Source organism: Phocoena phocoena, chromosome 4 (assembly GCF_963924675.1).
Source record: "Phocoena phocoena chromosome 4, mPhoPho1.1, whole genome shotgun sequence".
NCBI classification, from domain to species: domain Eukaryota; kingdom Metazoa; phylum Chordata; class Mammalia; order Artiodactyla; family Phocoenidae; genus Phocoena; species Phocoena phocoena.
In genome coordinates this window covers 79,794,087-79,803,212 of record NC_089222.1, presented here as the reverse complement: position 1 = coordinate 79,803,212, position 9,126 = coordinate 79,794,087, and positions in this window count along the sequence as shown.

The following is a 9,126-nucleotide window of genomic DNA, read 5'->3' as shown; positions in this document are numbered from 1 at the left end:
GAGCAAACATTTATCGAACCCGTGCTACATACAAAGTGCTGTGGAAAGGCCTGAAGGGAGTTCATTTGGCCGTTAGCCTTCTCGCCTCAAAAGTGACTGCTAGAATTAAACTGGCCTTCTGGGCTTGGGGGTGAGGGCACTCCCCTGCTTTCCAACAGAACCAACGGGATCAGCCTTCCAAAGTCCTGAGAAGAGCCTACTAGGGCAACAGTGACGGCCTCCCTCTCTCTATTTTTTCTTCTCTTTCTCCCCGTTTGTCATCCCTGCATGAAAAAGAGGAATTGCTATGTGCAAAGCCCTTGGGACAGGAAGGAGAGAAACACAACACTCCCCAATACCAAACCTATTTACTGCTAAGAATAACCTTTATCTCTGGGAGGAAAGGCAGAAGATCTGGTTCTCTCTCCTCTCTCTCCCAGGTGGATTTTAAAGGGGCATCAGCACCCACTCATAGGAGTACACTGAGCCCTGTCTTTCCTCAAGCGCTTAAGTTCTGAGTCACAAAGTCTGGAGAGGGGCAATGTGGGAGGAGAGAACTTGAGTCCAAAGGACCAGGGAAGGTGGTGAGGGAGGAGGCAAGAGGGAAACGGAGGGGAAGAGAAAGAACAGGACACGGAGATCTCTGTTACACCCCGAGCCCGGGGCTCTGCAGCCCCAAGCAGACTGACAGGGGTAATCAGACCCTTGGGGTGAGGGTGACCGTGGGGTGGGCAGTGGAGCCCCCACTCTGGCTGAACTTGAGGATCAAGTACTTGGGGAATGGGACAGATCTGCAGGCCTCTGGCTATGGTGTATGCTCATAATAAGGAGCCCTCATTCCTCCCCCTCCACCTACTCAGAGGTTAGAAACCCAAACCATCTCTCTAAAAATTAAGTTTTCTTTCATAAAAGTGCTGCGTTTCTCTCAAGGCAGAAAGTATAAATGTTCCTAAAACATTAGGTCAGAGGCATAGGGTTGTTTTCAAGGACTCTGGAATATCAGACAGGATTCCCTTCCTTTGTTAACTGAAAACTAAACGGATTTTTACAGTTAACTGCATTGCAGAAAGCAGATAATAGCCCTCAGAAAAATGGAGTCACTTCTTTAGTCCCCTGTTCTGTCCTTATCCACTGTTTCTTTCTCTTATCCACCTTCCCTCCCCTAGCTTCTTCCTTTCCTCTTATCACTGGTTCAGACTTTTGCTCACACTGTCTCATGGTCTCCCTGGGCTCTGCCTTCCTTCCCCACTCACCTTTCCCATCCTCCTGCACCTGCTTTCCTGGCCACAGTGCCCATGTGGAACGAATAGGAAGAAAGGATTGCCAGGTCTGCTTGGGATCCCCAAATGCCTGATGCCCTGCAGCCTTCTAACAGGGCAAATGGATACCCTACAGAATGTGAGGAGAATCAGTCTCTGGGTCTTTCTTTACTCACCACTCAGTCTACAAACCACCTCTGGAAAACTACTGGCCAGTTAACGGCCCATAAATTGCACCATCTCCTATCTCGAACAGCCCTTTTCCGCTTCTACCACAGGAAAGCATTTTAGTGATTCATGAGTCAATATAAGCAGATGGGCCTGGGCAGGCACTGCATAAATACAAATAATGGTTATTTATCACAAATGAAAGTGGCTCATAAATATAACCAAAACTGGTCCAATTCTGCTACTGTTGAATAAAAGGAAAAAACCTACAAACATCAAAAAATAAAAAATAAAAGAGGAATGCTCTGCAGAAGAGGTCATTTCGTCGTATTTCTATAGCTAAATAAATTGTAGCAATTTCCAAAATGCTCCTGGAGAAGAGATGATTTTAGAAGAAACCTCAGCGGCTCTGTGGTGTTAGTCTGGGCTGCCCTCAACCAGCAGAGGGCAGACTTCAGTTATAAACAGGAGCCTTCAGAGTGGATGGTGGGGAAAGGGCAATTTAGGATTCCAAGGTTGTAAACTGCTTATTCCATGATACGCATACCATCAGAGATCATAGTCCAAGACTCTTGACAGGATATGAGGGACTAGATTTCAAGGAATCGGTCATAAGCACAGAATGACATAACTGTAAATGTTCCTTTGTTTATAAGAAAAGGCTGGTTCTGCATACCTCCTCTGGGTGCTGCAAGCTGCTATTAATGGTGAGCCACTGCAGTGACTTGTCCCCATTCTGGTCTGCCACAGTCCTTCAAAGCTGCATACTGTTTAGAGTGGAAATGTTTGGGCTTTGTATCTGACTTGGAAAAGCAGGTGCTGTGTCCAGGACTTGGTGAAGAAGTTCCTGCTATTAGTCATTCCCTTTTGTTTAATGAACATAGAGAAACCTGTTCCCTGGGAAACAGATAAGAATGACGACCATTAGAAATGTTTCTTTAAGATTTGAGCTAGCCTAGCAACCCCACTTCTAGATATATATCCAAGAGAATTGAGAACGTATGTCCACACAAAAACTTGGGCAGGAATGTTCATAGCAGCATTATTCATCATAGCCAAAAAGTAGAAACAAGCCAAGTGTCCACTGACTGATGAATGAATAAGCAAAATGTAGTTTATCTGTACAAGTGATTATTCACTCAAAAAGGGGGGAAGGACTGATACATGTTACAACATGGATAAACCTGGAAAACTTCATGCTAATTGGTAGAAGCCAATCACAAAGCACCACATATTGTGTGAGTCCATTTGTATGAAATGTCCAAAATAGGCAAATTCATGGAAACAGAAAATAGATTAGTGGTTGCCAGGGGCTGGGGAAAGGGAGGACTGGAGAACGACTGTTAATGTGTATGTGATTTCTTTTGGGGGGGGTGATAAAAATGTTCCGAAAATAGACAGTGGTGATGTACAACTCTGCAAATAAACTAAAAACCACTGAACTGTACACTTTAAAAGGGTGAATTATATCTCAATAAAACTGTTATTTAAAAAAAGATTTTGAGCAGGGTAGATGTTATAGAGGGAAACTCAGAGCAGGAAATAAGGAGAATATAAAGAGAATATTTGACTCTAGGAGAGCCAGTCCTAACCCCAAGCTAAAAGATATTTTGAATGAAAACAGTAGATTTAGTGCAGACTGGAAATAGAGGTAGCCCAACTCACTATAGGAAGCAAGGAGAATTATCCACAAAGCGGAACTGATCCTGCATCTTCTCCAACTGCCTAACTTGTAAAGGGTGGAACCTCTTTGATCATGCAGTCATGGTAACATGGGTGCTATTTCACTCAAGGCAAGAGGGCCACCTTTGTGTTGATGTCAGGGTGACACCCTGTGTAGAGGGAAATAAGGGAGAATCACACACCTCAGGGCACAGTAACAGGAAAGACTTCCCAAGTTCTCAGGAGCTGGCGGGGAAGGAAGGTGATAATACTTAAGTCACCAGCTCAGTTGCTGGGGGCCTCACAGTCACACCTGAATTCCAGGTGTATAATCAATAATGCCCACAGAGTCTAGAGGCTCGTACATCGTTCCTCCTGTAGCCGCCACACAACATCTTGCAGAGCCTGAGCCTATGGGAACTCTTAGTCAGTACTTGAAAAAAGTGGAGGAATGAAGAAATAGATGAGCACACAAGTGAAAAGGCCCAGTGACGTGCCCTGGGATGCCTGGGGCCATGGCCAGGTACGGCCTTGGTCAACACATGAGTAAGAAAGACAAGAAGAAATGACTTTATTCACCCACTCTTTATCAGAAGATAAAGATGATTCACAGATCACTGGGCCTGCCTTGTTGAGTCCTGAAGCATTACGCAGGGCGAGGTCCCAGGCACATCTGAACACGCCCTTCTAGAACAGCATGCTTGACATGTCTTTCATTTCTCACCTTTATCCAATTCCTGGAGAGAAACTGTAATATGTTAATATCATTGTGTGCTAACGAGTCAAAATTTGTTTCACTTCTAAGATGCACTGTGAAGAAACTCTATGAAAGTGTATGCCTTTTAAAATTTGTGTTTACTGATTTAAAACAAAAAAAGCACCTTCCAGTTCTGTAATTTCTTATGGTGACCAGGGAGAGCAATGATACTGGAGTATAGTAAATATTTTCCAGCCCTGTGTTTTTCTCCAAGTCTGGCCCTCTGGGTGAATGTTAACGTATTTTAGGGAACCAGGGACTATGTCTAAGTATGTCTTATGAAACCTGCTTAATTACAGATTCCACCAAGAGATGGGAACTCAGTAACTAATTATGTACCTAGAGCTTCAAATGGGCATTGGGACCAGAGCTCAAAACACTTCCAATTATGCAGTAAGTAAGAGGTTAAAAGCCACGGGCCAAACACCAATTGTTTTTAGTAAATTATGAGTTCAGAAGTAGAAAGAATTAGATTTGGGAGTTGGGAAGATCTGGATTTAACACTTGGCTACCTCCTTCTGTTATTCCTTTAGGAAATGTGTATTGATCTCCTACTATGTACCAGGTACTGTTAAGCATTGAAAACAGAAGCATGAATGAGAGAGTCAAGTCTCTATCCTCGGAGAGCTTACAGTCCGATAGCTACATAAAATACTTATCTTTAAAAAGTTGCTAAACCTCTCTGCATCCAAATCCATAAGATGGAAAAAACAGATGATTCCTAAATTTGAAAGTTGTAGGAAGGATTGAGGTGAATAACAAACAAAATGCCTAGGATATTGCATTTTAAAAAACGTTGCTTCTTTTTCCCTTATATACACCCACTGGTAACACTTCATCATTTGCTACCACACTCTACTAGCTGTCTTTAATTGAACATTCACCAAATGGGTCAGGGCTTTGAATAGAAACCCCAAACCAAGTCCATGAGGAAACAGTAAGCATTGTAGTTGGGAATATGGGGGTTGGCGTCAGAGAGGTCTTCATTAGAAACCAACTCTGCCACTTGCTGATTTGGGGCAAGTTATTTAACCTCTCTAAGCTTCACTTTCCTCCTGTGTAAAGTGGGGCTAAGAACCCTATCCTCATGGAGTTGTTGGGAGGTTAAATGAGAAAGACCAGAGTACATCACAAGTAGTAATAATAAAGTGTTATTTGGTGAAATCTTTGTTACATGTCATATATGTGTGTTGATTTATGTATTGTGATGTTACAATTTAAAACACACTTTTAACTGTGGGCCATGGTCCAAAAGAATTTAAAGCCACTGCTACTGCTTTAAGACATGATCTGTGTTGCCTGCAATTTAAAAATTCACACTAATTTTCTTTTCTAATTGAGATAAAATTGGTATATAATATTATATAAATCTTAGGTGTACAACATTATAAATCAATATTTGTATACAGTATAAGGTGATCACTACCATAGGTCTAGTTACCATCCATTGCCATACAACTGATTCCCTCTACCCATTTCACCCTCCCCCTACAAACCCCTTCCCCTCTGTTAACCACCAGTCTATTTTCTGTACCTGTGAGTTTGTTTTGTTTTGCTTGTTTTGTTTTTTAGATTCCACATATAAGTGAAATCATATGGTATTTGTCTTTCTTTGTCTGACTTACTTCACTTAGCATAATACCCTCTAGGTCCATCCATGTTGCTGCAAATGGCAAAATTTCCTTCTTTTTATGGCTGGATAGTATTCCATGGTGTGTGTATATGTGTGTGTGTATGTGTGTGTGTGTGTGTATACATACACACAATGATGAAGTTGGCTATGATTATACTCAAGGTTCTAAGACACAATGTCTTTCTGAAGAGAAGCTGTATGTATACACACACACATCACATATTCCTTATCCTTTCATGCATTGATAGACACAGGTTGTTTCCATATCTTGGCTACTGTAAATAATGCTGCAATAAACATAGGGGTGCATATATCTTTTCAAATTTGTGTTTTCATAGTCTTAAGATAAATACCCAGAAGTAGAAGCATAGCTGGATCATACGGTAGTTCTATTTTTAATTTGTTGAGGACTCTCCATACTGTTTTGGTGCAGCAGTGGCTGCACCAATTTACATTCCCACCAACAGTGTTCAAGGGTTCCCTTTTCTCCACATCCTCTCTAACACTTATTATTTCTTGTCTTTTTAATAATAGCCATTCTAACAGTTGTAATATCTCATTGTGGTTTCGATTTACATTTCCCTGATGATTAGTGATGTTGAGCATCTTTTCATGTGTCTGGCGGCTATCTGTGTGTCTTCTGTGGCAAAATACCTATTCAGATCTTCTGCCCCTTTTTAAATTGGGTTAAATTTTTAATTGGGTTTAAATTTTAAATTGGGTTCTTTGTTTCTTGTTATTGAGTTATGTGAGTTCTTTACACATTTTGGATATTAATTCCTTATCAGATATATGATTTAATTTGCAAACATCTCCCATTCAGTAGGGTGCCTTTTCGTTTTGTTGATGCTTTCCTTGGCCATGCAGAAGCTTTTTAGTTTGATGTAGTACCGTTTGTTTATTTTTGCTTTTGTTTCCCTTGCCTTTTAAGTCAGATCTTAAAAGAAAACATTGCTAAGATCAATGTCAAGGAAATTACAACCTATTTTTTCTCCTAGGAATTTTATGGTTTCAGGTCTTACATTTAAGTCTTTAATCCATTTTGAGTTGATTTATGTGTATGGTATAAGATAGTTGTCTAGTTTCATTCTTTTGCTTGTGGCTGTCCAGTTTTTCTAACACCATTTATTGGAGATATTGTCCTTTCCCCATTGTATATTCTTGGCTCCTTTGTTGTAAATTAATTGTTCATATATGCATGTGTTTACTTCTCAGATCTCTATTTTGTTCCAATGATCTGTGTGTCTGTTTTTATATCATTTTTGATTACATACTCATTAATTCACTCAATAAATAGTTATTGAGCACCTACAAAATGCTAGGCACTGTTCCAGGCACTGGAAATACAGCAGTGAACAAAATAGACAAAAATTCCTGCACTTATCTGGCTTACCTTCTGGTGGGGGAACACTAGTAATATATAGTTGAGGTACAAAATTTAGGAAACACATACAAGGAGAAAGGAAGAAAGGAAAAAAGAAAATGCAGGGCATTCATAATCATACAACCCAGAAAAAAACAGTATTTCAGCTTATGGTCTTACAGACTTTTCTTTGTCTACATATGCCATTTATCTTGCCATTTAGAGAACTTCAGGGTAATAGGTGTCACAAAAATGTACAGGATGGATACTGACCAACATCCAGTCCTCTGAAGCATATAAGGAGAGCCTTTGCTTTTCTCTCCATCCGCTTCCCTCCTCCCTCTTTCCTTTTATCCCACAGTGATCTCCACGTTGCTTCGTTTCTCTCTTCTATAGTAATTATACTGCCAGGTCCTCAGCCTTGAAGACAGGGACCTCTATTGTACATGAAATAGGCACAGTGCTGGCTGACCCACAGCACTGGGAAGTTCTGTGTCAGGGTTCTGTCGAATATTAACTTTTAGTGACTTTAATGATTTAATCATTTTATAGATTAAAAAAAATTGAGGTCCAGAGAGGTTGTGACTTATCCAAGGTCTCACAACAGGAAGTAGATCAGAAGTCTGATGTGCCTTGTGCTCCCCTGTGTGACAGCCTTGGTTTGGCCATCTCCATCTGCCATGCATTTCAGATTCCTTTCTTATTGTGCCTATATATATATTTTTTTTAATTTAAAAATACTAAGCTGTTGTAGTTAAGTTGTTGTTTTCTAGAAGGCACAAACTGGTTAGACTTATCCTGGCTTAAGAGCCCATTAATTTAGCAATTCTCCTTGGATTTTGTGACTGCCATACTAAAAGTCGTAAATGTGATAAGAAATTGCACTTGGGTACAGCGATAAGAAGATAGAATGGGATCACTTCCAAAGGCAGTATTTATACTTGGATGCCTCTGGCCTTCTCATTTATTTTAACAAGGTATTTCATGAGGAACTTTACCTTTAAAGACACTTTTTTTTTTTTTTTAAAGGGGAGATGGTTTTTAGGAGAGCAAGGAACTTAAAATCAGGAGGTTTGGGCTCTAGTCCCAATTCTGCTAGGCCATCTTAGATTAACTTGAGCCTAAATTCCCCATTTGTACAATGTGAGGAGTAGACTAGACTAGAGATTTTCACACAGGGGTCAGTGGGGCCTCAGGATTTCCAAGACATCTTTCTGGGCCACACTGGGAGACCTATAGTGAGGGCTCATTCACAGGCTGGGGCTCCAGAACCACACTGCCCTCTGTCCTCCTCCCCTGCCCTGCTGAGCAGTATCCCTTTTATTTGCCTTATATGGGGAGAGTCTGAATAAGATTTTATTTGAAGGAAAGGTTCTGTTATTTTTTTAGTATTTAAATATCACCAGAACAGCTCGATGATCTGAATCTTTCTTGTTCTAATGTTCTAGCGTTTCGACGTTCAAAGATTGGCTCCTGATTTTTCTTTTCGGAGGTTTCTTTGCTTTTATGGATACAGTACACTCATCAATCACCCTTCATTATGAATACTTTCTCTGCTTACCCTAGCTGACTGCTAACTATGGATTATGCTGGCTATAAAGATCCTGGAAATGAGCTTGTCTGGTAATCCTGCCCTAAGAGCACTGTGACCAGCAGGGAAGAGCGTTTGCGGCAGTGCTCATTTGCTGACCAGGGATTTTATTTATTTATTTATTTTAACTTGTAGGCATTTGTTCCAGCCACTTTGGAAAAACAGTTCCAGAATCGTCCCCAGCCCTGGCCAGCACAGCAGCACCCACATTCGTTCGCTGCCACTTCTAGCAAAAGTCATCCTGCTAGGCTATTCCTAACTGCTCCCCGCCGCGGTGAGCAGCTATGCAGATGGGATGTCACGTCCTCTCCTGCACATTTTGTTTTTCTGGCTGTCTGTCTGACCGTGTACTCACAAAGTCGCCTCTGAACGCCAGCAATCTTTGGCTGCCACTGCAGTCGGGACCGAGCCAGGCTGTGCCAGCCCAGTTCTTCCTAGAGCACCCCAGCCCTTTCTGGAATGGATTTATTTCACACACAATGTGGCTGCTTTGCCCACAGTGGAGCAAGCAATTTCCTTTACAAAGAACTGATTTGGACTTTCATCTAAAATCCACTGGTGCTAAAAGCAGACCAAGATAAATCAGCATTTTTCACTCACTGCAGGCTGGTAACGGTCAAGAACTTGCTGCCAGATGTGTAAAATCAGGATGTAGGATGGGGAAGTTCAACACTGATTCAGGGCCTGTTATGTATCACACTGAGTGCTCTCTAC